Source organism: Chiroxiphia lanceolata, chromosome 4 (genome assembly GCF_009829145.1).
Source record: "Chiroxiphia lanceolata isolate bChiLan1 chromosome 4, bChiLan1.pri, whole genome shotgun sequence".
NCBI classification, from domain to species: Eukaryota; Metazoa; Chordata; class Aves; order Passeriformes; family Pipridae; genus Chiroxiphia; species Chiroxiphia lanceolata.
The window spans coordinates 68,787,221-68,804,911 of record NC_045640.1 but is presented as its reverse complement, the minus strand read 5'-3'; the positions used below and the strand labels follow the sequence as shown (position 1 = coordinate 68,804,911).

At 41.6% G+C, this 17,691-nt stretch overlaps 1 long non-coding RNA gene across 1 annotated transcript; it reads left to right on the top strand.

Moving 5' to 3' along the window:
• The first annotated feature begins 890 nt into the window (after positions 1-890).
• On the top strand, positions 891-7,887 carry LOC116785411. Its single transcript, XR_004356527.1, has 3 exons — positions 891-1,024; positions 4,169-4,268; positions 7,719-7,887. It is a non-coding gene; the product is annotated as an uncharacterized LOC116785411 (long non-coding RNA).
• Positions 7,888-17,691: the final 9,804 nt, after the last annotated feature.

Here is a 17,691-nt window from a genome sequence, read left to right as displayed (position 1 = left end):
GGAATATTGGTAAATTCCAGCTATTGTATTAATTTTTATAATATGGGAATTTTTCACCAAAAAAACCCTAGACATCTTTAAACCGTTGTCTCAGCCAAATCTGAGAAACGCAGTTAGTATAGAGGGCTCAAAAATATTAGGGAAAAGAGCACAGGAACAGAGAAGAAGAAAGAGAGAAGAAAAGAAAAAGAAGAAGCTGAGAAACCGGGACGGCAACACCGGAGAAAACGGAGTGGGGTTGACCATCCATCTCAGCGGTGAGTGAGGCTGAAACGCAGCGCCTGCATTCAACACTGCAGCCAGGGCTGCTCCCTGAGCAGCTGCAAACCCACAGCTCGGAAACTCGAGCGGCAGAGCACACCGAAACCGCTGGGAAGCCCCTGCCGCCCTGCCACTTGCCACTGCTAAGCCATGCATGCAAAAGCGGTACTGCTGCTGCCCAAACACTCCCAGCCCCACCATGAGACTCCGCGAACCCCCCACCGGCGCACCTTTCCGCCAATCGGAGAAGCGCCACAGCTCCGTGCAGCCTGCTGCCCGCCCGCATTCACCTGCCGCTTCTACTGGCCCCATGTCCATGCTAGAAGCCGCGCAGAACCCGTAGAAACCATACCATGAAACCCCGCCGGCACACTGGAGGCCCCGCCCAGCAGATCGCGGGACCCCGCAGCCACCTTCTACTGGTCCACATGTGCCTGTAGCCACTGCGTGCAGCATCCACACCGCTGAACCAGCCCGCGGAAGCGCTGCAGACCGTCAGGGAACTTCATGCACCGACGCCAACGCAAACGCTGCCGCTGCTGCTGCGACTGTCACACCATGCCGGGAGCCCCCCCCCCCCTTCTGTTGCTGCCCTCAAGCCACCGGAGCAGCAGCCGACACCTGGACAGCAACGTACGCCGACAGAGACACCAAAAGGAAAAAAGCCGCGAGGAACAACCGATCCAGAAACCAAAAGTAAAACTCAACAGCCGCAGAACAAAGAACCCCTCTGTACACGTGCATCTACAGTGGTGAGAGTAAGGTAAAAACATGGGAAGTTTTGTCTCCACTGAGATTTCACAAAACACAGATGCATTAACTATCCTGCTAAGACCTTACCACATACAAATCACAAGGGCTGAACTAACAGAGTTTATGCGTTTCATTAAAGCAACAGTCCCTAAGCTGCCATTGGTGGAAGCTCTGCACATAGAAATATGGGACAGGATAGGAGACCTCATGAAACTGAAAGCTCAAGGGGGAGACCCCCAAGCTAAAAACACCATTTCAGCCTGGCAAATTGTAATGTCTGCACTACACAGAGCCCACGAGTGGACGGTACAAGCATCCAACACCAACTCACAACCCCCCACCCACACTGCTAACCATAACCCAACTCCTAGGCATAGAAACACAAACACACGGAGTTTACCAGGAGGGAAGGGATCTGCTCGGGAGTTAAGTTATGGATCAGGAGCTGATACCCACAGGAACACAGGTCGTCGGGAGGGAATGGAGCCTGTAACGTGGGATCCTGACCCATCGGATCAACACAGGGGGCTCTGTTGCAGCGATGAGGGAGGTAACCCAGCCAATTTGCCACCCCACGCTGTAGATGATCAGCAACCACATGTACCCGCGTGGGCACCGCCTTCTTGCCCGCCAAACGGACCGGAAGTCAATCCGTCTCTTCTGACCCCAGCGCCGCCCTGCTCCAACCGCCGCCATGGGGGGGGGAAGGCCCCTCCCCCACGCTGCATCCATCACCCACCACCACCCCCCCACAGGGAACTGGGTTTACTGTGGCCACAGGGGGGGAGGCATGGGGGGATGAGGAGGAGGGACCAGGGATGGTTCCACCGGGAGGAAGCGAGGAGGCAAACGGGGGAAGGTCGGTTGATAGGTGGGAACTATGTTGGGAGGAGGCAATTTGGGTGGAAGATTTGCAAGTTATACAAGCATGCCCAGTCGTTTTTTGCCAACATCAGCCCCCTCAATTCCATCCTCTGCCACATGAGCTGACAACGGAATTGAGGCAACTGGTAAGGGAAACTGGCATGTCCTCAGCTAATACCCTTGCGTATTTAGAGACACTAAGTTCCACCTATGTCTTTATACCACGTGATTGGAAAACCTTACTGAAAATAACTCTTACGAATGCTCAGTACAACGTGTGGTTAACCGATTTTCAGGAGAATTGCTCTGCGTATGCTAACGACCCACAAGCAGGCATAACAGCGCACCAACTGGAGAGGGAAATTACAGCTCAATAGATGCTCAGTCTGGGCACCGTAGAGAAATATATGAAGTGATAGCTAAACATGCCCTGAGAGCCATGAGGAAATTGCCCACTTCAGACTGGGATAGCAACCTATCATTCACAAAAATATTACAAGGTCCTACTGAACCTTATTCACAATTCCTGGATCGGCTGCAATCTGTCTTAAACAGGCAGGTTGAGCATGACGAAGCCAGAGAGATGCTCTACAGGCAACTGGCTTTTGAAAACGCGAATCCAGACTGTAAAAGAGCTTTGCAGGCCCTTCCTAAAAGGGAGAGCTGCAGCATTGCTGAACCGATTCACGCTTGCCAAGGGGTTGGCTCCTTAGGACATCAGTCTACCTCTTTAGCAACAGCACTGAGTGCCCAGCTAAGAGTGCAGGAAGGAGCCAGACCCAAAAGTGGTTACTACATAAGTGGTGCCCCTGACCACTTTCAAAAGGATTGCCCAAGGAGACCCTTAGCAGCAGCACCCCGCAAGCACCCAAATGCGGGGGGCCAAAAAACTGGAAGCGAGGGGCGTTGTTGTCGTGCGCCCCAGTACAACAAATAAATGTGACACACGGGAACAGGCTTGCGATTTGTGCCCCTCCACCTCAGCCAGCACTGGGTTGGACTTATCCAACCGAGAATCAATCATCATAACTTCCACAGAAGTAGTACTAATCCCAACCGGGCTTTGGGGTCCCTTTAGCCCAGGGGTGCATGCACTACTGACTGGGAGATCTTCCACAACCAAAATGGGTTTATTCATGCTGCCTGGAGTAATAGACTCGAACTCTCATAGTGAAATTCAAATAATGGCCTGGACCCCTTTACCCCCTTGTTTCATCCCTAAGAGACAAAAAATTGCCCAACTAATCCCCTTCTACAGTGCCTCGCCTGCGGGGGAGGGGGAGTGGGGTTCAGAGGCCTTTGGGAGCACAGGACAACCACAAATTTGCTGGGCAACAGCCATCACAGCCACACAGCCATTCATGATCGATGGGCACAGAATCACAGGCCTTGTGGACTCAGGAGCCAATGTTACCATCATAAAGGACTTCGAATGGCCACTTAATTGGCCCACTTTTGCCCAGCTGCAACCATTCAAGGGGTGGGAGGCACACAAAGGCCCAGACAGAGTGCTCAGATACTCACTGTCTTGGGGCCAGAGGGACAATTAGCCAAGATAGCTCTCTTTGTTGCTCCCATTCCGTGTACACTATGGGGAAGGGATATTCTTGGACAGTTCAGCACAGTCATGCAAATTCCTCCTGCAAGCAGCCAGGTTTTTCAATAGGGGCCATTGACCAGCCATCCCAAGGACCGATTAAGCTGGTCTGGAAAAGCGAGCAGCCAGTTTGGGTGAATCAATGGTCCGTCAAAAGACAACAGCCCGAACATTTAAGAGAGCTTGCAAGGGAACAGCTAGAAGCAGGTCACATTGTACCAACAACTAGTCCCTGGAATACTCTTGTGTTTTGCATCCCCAAGAAAAATGGGAAGTGGAGGATGCTGCAGGACTTGAGGGCAGTAAACGCAGTCATAAAACTCATGGGAGCATTGCAGCCTGGACTACCCTCACCTGCTATGCTTCCAATAAAATGGCCACTAATGGTAATTGATTTAAGGGACTGGTTTTTTACCATTTTCCTACACCCTGAGGATGCACCAAGGTTTGCTTTCTCCATCCCCGCCTTGAACAACGCACAGCCCATGCAAAGGTATCACTGGGTTGTCCTTCCTCAGGGGATGAAAAATTGTCCTACAATATGTCAAACAGTAGTGACAAATGCTGTTCATCCCATCAGAAGGCATTTTCTTTCAGTCATCATATATAATTATATGAATGACATTTTAATTACCATGGCCACAGAAAATGAACTGCAAATTGTTTTTACTGCCCTAATTTGTGCTGTCCAAGATGCAGGGTTACAGGTTGCTTCAGAGAAGATCCAGCAATCACATACCTTGGATGGAAAATCACACAGCAGGAAATTTCTCCACAGCCACTGCAGCTTGAGGTAAAAGACAATTTAACTTTACACAAGTTGCAAAAACTTCTGGGAGCCATCAGTTGGTTAAGGCCTATTTTAGGCATAACCACAGAGGAGCTGCACCCTCTATTTGAGCTGCTTAAGGGGGACTCAGACCTACATCTAGCAGGTCTCTGACAGCAGAGGCAAAGCAGGCGTTAGACATTTGTGCCAAGGCAAGGCAGAAGGAGAAATCCTGAACTGCAAATCTACCTTGCCCTCGTACCCAGCAGGTACCAGCTATTTGCAGTTTTGTTTCAGTGGGATCAGACTGAAAAAGACCCACTGCAAATTCTAGAGTGGCTGTTTCTGTGTGGACTACTAATGAAATGTTTGCCAAGCTTGTCATTAAAGGCAGAGGACGGCTGCGGGAGCTGGATGGGAGAGATCCTGCAACCATCTACATCCCAGCTACAAAGGACAACCTTGACTGGATGCTAGCTGAGGACGCAGGATTCCAGGCTGCCTTGGCAGGTTTTGATGGTTACATTTCAGTTCATCTCCCTAAACAGATTGTGGGCAGAAGTCGGTAGTTTACTTTTAAAAGCCACAACCAGATGCAAACATGAACCAGTGAAAGGCCTTACAGTCTTCACAGATGCATCTGGGAGGACACGAAAAGCTGCAGTGACATGGGTAAACCCTGACACAGGACAATGGGAACGAGAGGTTCTGTGCAGGTTCTGGAACTGGCTGTCATAGGTATTGCCTTGGGAAAATTTTCTGAACAACCTGTTAATATTGTTACCGACTCCTGTTATGCTGCAGGGTTAGTGTTCCGTCTTGAAAGTTCATTTCTTCGAGATGTCGCTAACCCTCACCTGTTGCTTGAAATGCATTCTGTATGGTTTATTGTCAATCACAGAAAGTTTGATTTTTACATAATGCACACAAGGTCACACACTGAAATGCCAGGACCAATAGCTGACGGGAACCGAGAGGCTGACAAAGCAGCAATGTTTAACACTGTACCTAGAGTCTTAGAGCAAGCGAAATTGTTTCATTCAGTTTTCCACCAGAATGCACGTTCACTGAAGAGACAATTTCAAATGACACTCAATCAAGCTCGAGACATAATCATATCATGCCCAGACTGCCAGCAAATCACACCCATGCCATCTCAGGAAGGCGTTAACCCCAGAGGGTTAATGGCAAATGAGATTTGGCAAACAGATATCACACACATCCCCAAATTTGGCACATTAAAATACGTACATGTAACAGTAGATACCCATTCACAATACATAACTGCCACAGCACACACTGGGGAAAAGGCCAAGGATGTAATAAGATACTGGCTTAGTTGTTTTGCTACCCTTGGTACCCCAAAACAGATCAAGACTGACAATGGGCCAGCTTTCATCTTAGAAAAGGTAAGAAACTTCCTATCAGATTGGATAATCTCACACACCACAGTTATTCCACACTCACCTAGTGGTCAAGCAATTGTTGAAAGGGCACATCGCACACTGAAAGACATGTTAACTAAACAAAAAAGGGGGGAATCAGTCTGTAGCCCGCAAGAGCATCTGTAGAAAGCCACATATGTTATAAACTTTTTAAATTGTGACAGTGCTGAAAGAAGCAGGCACGAAAGGCAGCACAGGCCTCAGGCTTTTGCCTCTCCAAAACCACCAGTCATAGTAAGAGATCTGATTTCAGGGCACTGGATGGGACCATTAGATCTTATGACTTGGGGGCGAGGCTACACCTGTGTGGCTACAGGAAAGGAGCTGAAATGGATTCCTTCCAGGTGTGTTAGACCCTCCCTAAGTACACAACCACAGCAGCAAGAACCAGAGTAACGCAGAAGTTATAAAATGGTTATGTTTTAGTAATAATGTTTAAGTTTCAGGTTTACATTTAAGGATGACCAGTGTGGCAAAAGCAGAGTCTATACCAAACCCATGAGTGTGACAGCCGTCAGTGAATGTGTGAGTGAATGAATAAGAGAATTGTTTGACTGGACAAGTGCCTTAAACACCAAACACCTCACAAAAATAACACTACCTCCACCACATGGTCACTTTAAGAGAATTTAGTTTGCTAAGCTTACCCTGTTTTTGAAATTGAACCCCCAGATTAATAAAAGTTATAAGTCTATGTACGGTTGGGCTAAGGCCCCTAGGTTAATAAAGTTATTCTTCCAAGTTGCACTACTCCTTAGAAATATAAGAAGGTTTTAAAAGGTTTACAATAGATGTATAAGAAGCCAAAGCAAGTGATGTGCTGGGTCATTGCAAGCTTTGGTAGTTTAATGTACTGTTCTGTTGTTTGCACTGTTGTTTTTGCACTGTTTTCGTGACTGTCTTAAATAATTAAGAAGGGGGTAATGTAGGAGGCGTGTCCAGGGGTGCAGGAGATACACCAAGGGCAGGGAAGCCCAAAGGACATTCGGCAGAATAGACAACCCCATTGGTCACAAGGTCACATGGTTTTAAGGGATAAAAAGAGCGCCGAGTTTGAATAAAGTCTCTTTGATCACCATCTCAGTCTGAATGAATGAATGAACACATGCTTGTGCTCCTCATTGAAATTAATCTCAAAGCCCTAAAAAAGGGACAATTCAAAATATATTTGTTTAAATTCATGACTTCCAAAGAGAAACTTATGTGTTTTATAAATAAGGCTTTATTATGCTCAGCTGTCCTTGTGAACTGTTTCTGGTATTCTTGAGAATTTAACTCTAAATTGTGAGCTTTCTTTTCTCTAGGGTTTGAAAAAGAAAAAAAAAGGTATATGGACAAACCTGCAACATGTCTGGGATGGATCCAAAGAGACTAGTAGACCCAGAGTTAATGGTCTGCAATTCTTCCAAATAAATAGAACTCCCAACGTGGAATAAATTTGAAAAGCACAGTCTGATTTTAGTAAATGCTACAGTACTGTGTGTAGCAGGAGAGGTTGTATTGTGCTGTGGGATTTTAATTTAGGATTCTTTTCAGTGTTGATGTTTTCAAAGCTACTCAGTTGCTTTCATTAGCTCTTTCCTTTTCCAATTGCTTCTGCAACAGCAGCAGGAACATGACAGAGTCTCTCTTGTTTTTGCTGGTGCAAGTAGTAACCTGATTCTGTCCTTAATCACTAAGGTGCTTTATTGTTGCAGTTCATGTGTTTTAATAAAAATCTCTTAGATTAAGCAATATACTGTCTAAGCTTCTAACTTACTTTCCTTGTCAGTCCATTCTTGGGCACAAGGAGGAGGTTGAGGAAGAAGCATTTAAGTACACCTGCAGTCACGCAGCAGTATATAAAATGCTGCCAACTGCAACAGATGTGCGTTACACCTGCTAAACCCTTGCTAGCAAGCTGGCCTGGCACCCTCTGGTTGAAAAGCAGGCAGGATTACAGTTTAAACACACTCTAATCTCAGTTTTTATGAAAAATGTTTACTGAGTGAATGTCCTGATTGAACCGATCATCCTGTCTTCTTTGCAGAACAAAAGTCTCTGGTATCCAGACTTGTGACATGAAAGACAAAAACCATTACCAACGTAAACGCTTCACATATTCTACATTTGGAAGCTATGCGGATTCTATATGTACGTCTTCATACATGTGCCTATATGCCCAGCTCTCTCTTCCCAGGAGAGTAAGGGGAGAAGTGTTCTGCTCCAGAATAATTTTTTCCTGTTAGACTTCAAAGTGTTTGAAAACAGTGGTAGAAGTTGAATAGGAAATACCACACTTTTGCATACAACTGTAGAAGGAGATAGGAAAATGGACGATATTAAATATGGATAGATCTGAAAGAATAACATGGAAAGGTGGAAGGAGGTACTTGTATGTGAAACAGACAATATCTCATTTTTGAAGAAAACATTTGTCATACAGTTTCACAATTCTGACATTTTCCTCTATCTTTCAAACTGTTCTTAGTTCCTCACTACAAAAGAGAAGTTTCTTATTAGGTGGAGTGACTTTTAATTAATGCTTGTCTTTGGTGAAAGCAGCCTGAGGTGGGTATATAGTTATAGCAGACTGATTCAATTCAGCAGACCGATTCAATTCAGCAGACCTACCGTGTGACCAGCTGCTAGAAGCTGGACTATGGAGTCACAGGAAAAGGCTTGTAATCAATTTAGAAAAGCATATAGCTGGGCAGAAAGAGAAGTGTTTCAGTTTTAGTTTTTAGATGGTGATTTGAAGAACACAGAGACAATTCACATGAAGGGAATTGATTTTTTTTCCCCTCTTCTATACCTAAGTGAGCTGAGTTTAACACTGTTGAAGGATTTTCTGTGAGATGTTCATGCAGCTCTGGTGGTGATAGTATCTTGGCTTTGGTTCTGAATTTTGTTCTAAATTTAGGATTCCTCTTTGCCTTTCTCTTGGAAAGGTAGTTGTTCTCTTCCCTGCTTGGTATCAATAACAGTCTGCCTCCCTTTTAGCATTATTTCTGAACTCAGTACTTGCACAGTGTGTGAATCTCTTTATATCATCTGTGACTATCACCATTTTGGGGACATACATTATTTTTGCTTTCACAGAAGCAATTTACAGTAGATGGACAGATGTTGACAGTTCTGGGTAGCCAAAGTTGTATCACAACAGTCTTAGGATCAAAGAAATGTCCTTACTGCCTCCTACCACATTTCCAAAACTATTTTGTTCAAGTTATCCATGTTTCCTGTATTTTCTTGGCCAAAAGTAAACAAAAATCAAATAGAAAACTGTCAGGAGGTCATTCCTGAAGGACAGATTATTATTATTTTTTAGTTTCTCTGTTCATCAGAGCTCTTGTTAACATGTTGCTACAGATTAATATGTAGCTGCAATAGCACCACTAGCATTCCTGTTGTATGAAATGGCTTGTCTGCCATCAAAAATTATGAAGAGACAGCAGGCAGCAAGGCAATAGATCAACCAGAGTGTCTGCAGATGGTTTTAATCTGATCCTGTTGTTTATACAGTGTCATAGGTATGTATGCATTTTGTGTTATAGATATTTAAACATGAGAGTTTCCTGTCCTGAGGGGCTTACAACATACAACATTGTAAATTAAATCCTGAAAGATTTCTGGTCATCCTGTTCATGCCCAGTGTGTGTAGCTTACAACTGCAATATGGAATATCCCCACTTCTCACTAGCTGTGTGTGTAAGGGCGAGAAACACGTTTAAGTGATGCACAGTCAATAGCAAGTGAGACAACTCCAGTAATGGATCTTCAGGGCTTTTAATAGAGAATTCCAACATATGAACAGAGTTGAGGTTTGGTTTTGTACATTTAGTTGCTGTGAAGGAGCTCAAAAACCTGCCTAGTTTTTCTGTTTCAACTGTGTATGTGTGTGTCTTCCTGTGGAGGCACTGCAAGGTGAATTTAAGAACTGAGGAGAAGAAGAGAGACAACTGAATAATTTCCTTACTAATGAAATGAGATGACCATTTCAGAAGCCCTTTCATAAGTTCTGGTTTAAGGTCACAAAGTTATAAACCCATGACATACTTTTGCTAGCATTTTACAGTTACTGTTCTGGAAGAAGTCATACCTTCAGAATATATCTGATGGAGATTTGTGCACTTTACACTGTAATCTTCCTTCTTTGTGCCATGAAATATTGACTGGAAAATTTGACTGTGAAATTTGTTCTTCTTTCAATATAAAGCAAGTTGTATGTTAGGAGTGCAACCGAGAAGCAATTTTATGGCCTCTACTACTTTATTTAGAAGTTCTTGACTCCTGACGGATAAGGATAATTTTTCTAGTCTTGAATTCTAGTTCCTGAACCTAGGAATGGGCAGTATTGATCTCATTAACTTGCTTCAGGCACAATTCCCATTTTTCCACGCTACTTGGGAGTGATTTATGTACTTCAGAGTATCTCCATATGATATAGACCTTGAATTTTTTTCAGTTATTTTTGATTTATGGGGTCATAAAAATAGTTGCTTAATAACTTTTGTATATAAATATCTCTCCTACCACCTTCAATTTTATTTTCTATCTCTCATGATATTCTTCATTTTTAAGATTTGAAAACAACTGTAGGTCAGAGAGAAATAGGAAGAAATCTGGAAGTTCAAAGCTCAGAAAAGAGTTAAGTGGGGTTTTTCCTTGCTATAAAAGTATTGGGCAGAAGCCAGGTGCATGAGAGGTGGAGAAGAGGAATTGCAGAAGTTGTTTCTCTGTGTGTTGTAGTATGGGGGAGGAAAGACAAGTGGAGCTAAAACAGGGCACGACTCCTGGGAGGGAGCCTTTTATGACAGCTTTCTGGGAGAGTGGAAACTAGGAGAAAAGATGGCCAGAAGAATGTGTGTGAAACATGTTTGTTTTACTTAGCTCAGACTGCTTCTTAAAAAATTTAAACTAGGTTAATTAGCACTTGCAAAATGCTGCTCTAATTTGCTGAATTGCTCCCTGTCTTTGGGCTAGTTCATTTAGAATTAGCCAGTTCCAGGCTGAGATTGCCAAGTTTCTAGCCTTGACTGAGAAACTGAGTTAATGGGCTTATGCCTATTTAAAACACCTCTGCGCCTCCCATCTGAAACTCAGCGCACTTCTGATGTTCACTTCCTAATTTCACATTGCAAAAGGCACAGTGGCAAGTGGCAGAGATACTCAGAGATGTGGAATGGCTTCCGCACAAACCCCAGTTGGTTAACCTGGCCTCCTTAAGGCTGGGGAAAATGAGACTGTGAAGAGGACATGACAGAAGACTGTAAAATCCTGGGTGGAAAAGGAGACTAAGGAGCAAGTAACCACACTTTATCATAACACAAGGATTGGAGGTGGCAGGCTAGAAATGCACAAGAAGGAAAGATAATTCTGGGAAACCTGTTGCCATGCGGTAGTTATGCTTGGGTAGGCTTGGGCTCAGAAGTGATGAAGCAAATGAAAGCTCACAAGGGCCTTTTGAAGGCAAAGATGTCCTCTATGGCTTCAAAAGTGCCTGAAAAACAGATTACTGTGCTGGTGTATTGCTTCATGCTTGCCCTGTTCTTGTGCTCTTTACCACTTGCTGTTTTCACGGACAGCCTGGCTCAGTGTGGCCATTCCTATGGAACAGCAAGTCATATGCAGTAAATATAATATGAAATAATCACTTTGGAACAGTACAGATTTGCTTTTGGATTCTATTAAAGTGTGTAAATACTTTGGATGCTATTTAAATTCAGTTGAATAGCAAAGTGGTTTTGCCTCTTTTTCTGAGAGCTTTGTTGCTTTTAAGCTGAAAGAAAGTAATTGCTAAAATCTAAGGCTATTCAGGTAAGATTGTATTGCTGAAAAGAAGGTTATGCATGCAAATCTGCATGGTATACATTTGATTTGATGTCTAAGTAAGTTTCAGATATGTATCTAAATGTTACGATGCTGGCAGAGATTCAAACAAGCCAATATCAAACTCCAGCTGTTGCTTCAACACACTAGATATGTATTTTGCCTGATTTGTGTTTAGTTCCAACAGTGGCAAGCTGTGTTGCCCTAACTGTAGAGTAATTTCAGAAAAAGCCATAGTCTTTTTTTTTTTTTCTGATATTTTGTTTTCCACAAAACAGCAAAGTTACTGTGAGGGTTCTGGGCTCCTTAGAAAGTTAAATTTCTTTTTCTTTTAAAAATCTTTTTGTCTCCCTTTACATCCATAAATTTTAAGCATAAAATAGGGACCATTGAGTATGTTTTCACTTCTGGACCTAATTTTTTGTTCACATAGACAGGTGACTATATACTGAAGTACTTGACTGTGCCCATGTTGATATTCTGAGATAGGACTCAGATAAAAATTATTTCTGAAAATGTAAATCATGATGGTCACACCAGGTAACTTTAGTCACTTAATTTCAGGGGTTACCTTTTACTTTAGGCTGGTGGAGAGAAAGATGCCTGTAGGACTTTGGGCTGTGAACTATTTTTGAGAGGAGATTAAAGTAGGACAACTCTGGAAGTGTCTCATCGTATTATCTGTGTATAAGCACTTCTGCAGGAGTATCACAAAATTTCTCTTTCCTTTTATAAATAAAAGTCAAAATCCCAACGAGTAGGAAACTAGATGATAATTGGATGTTTTAATGAAAATCTTACTACTGTTGTCATACGTTTGAAAAGAGATGTTGGAATTTTTTCCCTAGGGTCCCATTTCCCCCCCCTCCTCCCCCCGTTTCTTCTGGGATGGGGGGATTTGGGGAGGAGGGGGGACTGAGCAAAGCCGCATGCACCTCCTTTTCTTTTCCTGAGAGGAAGTTTTTTTCCCCACAGGACACCTTGCGGAGGATGGCTGAGAGAGAAAGAGACCGACCCATCTGTGGTGGTATCAGGGCTTGTGACAGGTGCACTTACACTTCTTCCTTCCATATGTTTTCCAAGAACTTTTAGCATCAGTAGAGATAGTAAGTGTTTCCTACAATTCAATTAATGCTTATTACATTTTCCTCCTCATTACGTACAGTCAGGTTAATTCTGGGGTGATTGCTATGTGCAGTTGCTTAGCCTGACACAAAGGAAATGCAATAGTAGCAAGCAGAAGAAGAGAAGAAAAAATTTAATCAATTTACAAGGTAAATGCTGTCTTCCATTAACTGAAACTATGAGAGAAATTAAGTGCCCACATGTTCATGGCCAATGTAGAGTCTTGTCTGTCTTTTCAGTTCTTCCCTTTGGAAATACCAAAATTTGTGCTGAACTTTTTGTAAGCATGACAATTGTTATTTCAAGAGAGAATGTCTCATAGCTATATACTGTTAATTCTTGTGCCCCAAATGCTTTCCCAAAGGGAACATGAAGTTGCAGGTGCATATCCATGATTGGAGAAGAAACACTTTTAAGCATGTTATTTTAAAAAAAAGTAAGAAAGACATGAGAAATACGTAAGAAAGACATGAGAAATACATAAGAAGGGCATTCACATTGCTTATTGAGGGAACTTTGTTTCCCAAAGTCTCCACAAAACCTTTGATATTATTTAGTATGTCTGCTAGCACAGACAGGATTGCAAAATTAAGTGCTTGAAAGTTAAAAAGTGACCACCTGACCTTGAACAGTCATCAGTGTTTTGTGTTCTTTTCACAAATTTTGATAAATTGTACTTCTGAACTTTGCTTACAAGTATTCTATGTTTCAAGTATACCATAGAGGAACGCTTCTTCCTTGTCAAATCTGGTAGAACAGCTTTAATCCATACCCTAATTTTAGGCTACACTCGCTCAAAATTGCACATAAATAAATCTAAGGAAAATCCACCAAGAGTGGGCTTCTTATGCAGCATGGTTGTAGCTGTAATTAAGTAGTAAATCACAGGAAAACCTTTCTGGCATTTGATACAAGAAGTGACACTTAGCAGACTCACTATTTTCATATATTGCTGTTTGCTAATAATACTTAGTTCAATTTTTAGCTCAAAAAAGCTGGATAAGAGACTGTGGTGCTAAGCTGAGTATTACTTGAATCATCAAAGCTGTTCTAAAACCAAACCAAGCTCCACAAATGTCTTAGTCTTGCTTGTATATGGAGCAGAGAGAGGTGAGAGAAAACCTATTCACCTAATTATAAATTCATTGTTATTTTCTTGCACAACGGCACATCAGGATGTGATAATTCATTTGCTAAACTGTCCTTTCAGTTATGGGGGAAATGGGCTGCATGCAATTCCCTTAAAGCAGGATGTAGCATGAATTATTTACCCAAAGAGTAACTCTGGTTCTACATACTGGCTACCTAGAGTTCTGGTCATGCCCCTCTTGGCTACTGGAAAAATTAACCCTGTCCTGGCTGGAACCAGGACACTTGGAAGACAACTTCTCTGGTTGCCAAAAGTAGTACAGTTTGGTTGAAAAGCAGATACTTTGGCTATTGTAGATTTTTATTTCCATTCTAAAAAATTTCACATTTTTTTTAGTTTTACCAACATTAGTAATGAAATAATGACTGTGACTACTGAAAGTACTTATAAGAGTTTTGCATACATTTTGCAACTCAGCTGAGTGTCACTCATTTTGCCACTTTGCTACCTGAGACACATGGCAGAAGATAGTATGAAGAGAGGCATCCATATCATCTTGTGTACTCCATCATAATTGTCATGTGCTCAAATTACATGTTAGGGTTTTTCCATAAACTTTTATGTTATGATGCATGGATGGTTTTGAGAATGTTTTCCATAGGAGGAATTGTTCATATCCAGTTGTCTTGCAGATGTGATGAATGCTGCTTGTGTCTTCAAAGCAGAGATAAAGGCTGCAGTAGTGAAAGATGAGGAATAAAAGGAATTTAGATTAACTGAATCAGATGATTAGACCAGCTGCTCAGCTATGTGAACTAACTGAACTGCCTTTGTAAAAATTGTGAAACCAGTCCCTCCTCCAGCAGCAGAACAAATAGACTCTGGTTTCTTACAGATTTGCCTGAGTAGCTGAGTATTTGGGAAGATGTGAGATCCAGCTGATCCTTTTTTGCAGACAGGATGATTTCAACACCTCTGCTATGCAGGCATTTTCAGGTGTCTAGTAAGGCTGGAACAAAAGCTACAGCCTTTCTCTCTGTTGAGGTGTTGAGACTCTCCCTCCTCAGCTTAACTACCTTATGTCATGCTTGATGAAAATCACCGTCTTTGAGGAAATTAACCTATTGATTCAGAAATTCTTTGGAAAGCCTTGGTATAAAGAGTTATAAGGTAGTGAAGATGAGTATTGGGATAATTATTTTTAGTGCACAAGAATTCCGTTTTTCTTCTTTCCTTTATAACGTATAGAAGTTCAAAATGATTAAGGTTGGTTTGGGTTTGTTTGGGGGGGGTTTTGTTGTTGTTCCAGGTCTTGGTTCTGGTCTTTTTTTTTAATTGTAAATCACCTTTAAAATGCACTGCTTTGCATACACTGGAAGCTATAACATACATCAGGATATGCTTGTAGTGTGCAAATTGTGTGCTTCCATTCTTTTCATAAGGTTCAGCTGTATAGGCAAGGCCTTAGTGCAGCTGCTGCTAGATGTTTCAATCAGCACATGTTCTTCTGTGAGAGAGAATACAGGATGGAGACATATATCTCTATATTTACAAAGGTAGAAAATGAAACACATAGAAGAAGAAGAAAGAAAATTACAAGAGAAAACAAGGTCCTAAGGTGAAGGAAAATGGGTTTTTCTAGGTGTGACGTAGGCATTTCTCCTTGCCTGTTGCTTTGGAAAGCTTCTTCCATACCACTCTTGAGCATTTTCCACTTTTTTAGTAAATACTCAAAGAACTGTAACTGAAGTATGCTACTGAATCAGTCCCAAATCACGAAAAAACTCTCTAAGACAAATCACACCTTCCCTTCCAAATGTTTCCCAAAGCATGTAGCTCTGAATTAAAATTGGTGCAAGGAAACATACAATAGGGAAAGGGAAATCCAGGGAAATAACACCTCTCAATTTATATAAATTAATTATCATAATATGTAAGATGAGAAGGAAAGCCAAGTTCTTCCCTTTGACATTCAAACATCAGGATAGAAAACCCCTAAGGAGGAAATTTGTTTCAATTCATGCTGATAATTAACACCTAAATTTTCCTGTTTGTTAGAAACTTATCTCCTCCAGACTTGCATTAATGTTTCACTGAAATTTTGCTTCAGTGTGATTTTTAAGAAGGAGAGAATAGAAAACTTTTTTTTTATTATTTATTTATAATGTATCTGGAATGGCAACAATTATGCCACAGAAAACCCAGTATCAGTAATATGAATAACTCAATGAAGGCATTCTTTAAAATGCTGAAGTAATTGTCATGTAAGAGTCTAATGTTAGCCAGTTCCAATTTCTCCATCACACAAAAGGGAAATATGCCTCTTTGTGTGGAAAGAGAATAGAGAAACAACCTAATTTATCTTGCAGTAGGAAGAGCTGACTAGATGTTGATTATGTCAGTCAATGCTAATGTTTCCACTTTTGAAGACTAACTACAAGCAAAACATGATAGTGCAAAACCTTATTTGAAATCCATTTTCCCTTCGTTCCACCTTGATTTGTTGGAATGGATGCTGTTCTGTGAACGTATACTAAGTTTACTTCAACAGTTGGATGCAATGATTCAAATTAGCTGAACAGGTAACAAGTCCCAGCATATTTCATCCATATGTGATTCATAGGATTATATTCATTCTGCCTTCTTCATAACATGTGATGTATAGGGAGCAGTCCTGTGAAATCCTCTTTACAATTGCTGGAGAGTAGCATGTGCTGCTGCTTCTAGCCAGTCCCATGTCCTGGCTGTCAGCTCTTCATTCCTTTCATCTCTAAACCCAAATTTTCCCAGGTTCTCTTAAGTGGTGAGTGCCTCCAAGAAACAAGTTTTCTTTGTAAGAATTCTAGTGATAATTTGTAGTGACTTGTCTTGACTGAAAGGAGTTGAGGGAAATAATAGTCTTACCATATGCTATCTATTGCTTGTCCCCCAGATCTATCAGTTTCATTCTTTTCATAAAACTGACTCTGAATTCCTTGATAGACACATTAGTAAATATGTGAGCCTCTGGAACTGCGCATTACGGATAAGTGCATATGGCTTTTTAGGTTTCTTTTTATCCAATATTTACATTTTGAAACAAAGTTGATGTGTCTGTCATTACTTATCATCATGAACAGTCCCCAAATGATACTGTAAAATGCTTTTACATCACAAAACCTAATGTCAGGTTTCATATTTCTTGCTTGGTAACAGAAAGTGTTTCTTATGTTGCCATGTCTTCTACATATTCTGCATGTTGGCATAATCCTATTAATCTCATGTTACAGATGTGAATATCTTAGATCAATATAAACTGTAATTTTTAAAATTTTTTTTTTAGAACTCAAATGTAAATGAAATGAAAATCAGGAGACTGAAAGTAAAAGGAGTGGGGAGTTGCTGACAGATAAATAAAAGAAAGCATTAGTAGTTGATCCAGGTTGTAGCAAAAGAGGCCAAAACTTGGCGTGCAATGACAAGCAATTATCTGAATTTTTTCCCCACCAAAGAAATTGCCTGCTCTAAGAGATTACAGGCTCATGCCTTGCAATTAAAAGAAAATAATCTACCTTCATCCTCATGTAATTTTGTCTTGGTTGCTAGTCATGTCTCTAACGTACTTGGGTAGAATCCTCAGTCTTGTCAGCTTTCAAAACCTTTTAATATAGTATAAAAGCAGCTGACTGTTTCTGGCAGTAGGTAACTGAGTATTTGACCTATAGTATCTTTACTCTTTGCATTAAAAAAGCTGATTTTCATTTAGTTATTGAGGAATTCCAGATGCAGAGCTTTGACTGATTAATGTCTTTAAAGGAAGAATTTCTGTAAATTCAAGGTTCTGTTCTTTACTTCCATCTAACAAAGTGGGCAAGACTTTCTTACGGATCCTCATATAATTGTTTTTCAGGCATGCATCAACTACTTTCCATGAGCAGGAAGATCTGAGTAAACTCTTCATTGGAATTACTTTTTTTTAATGGGATGAAAAATGGAG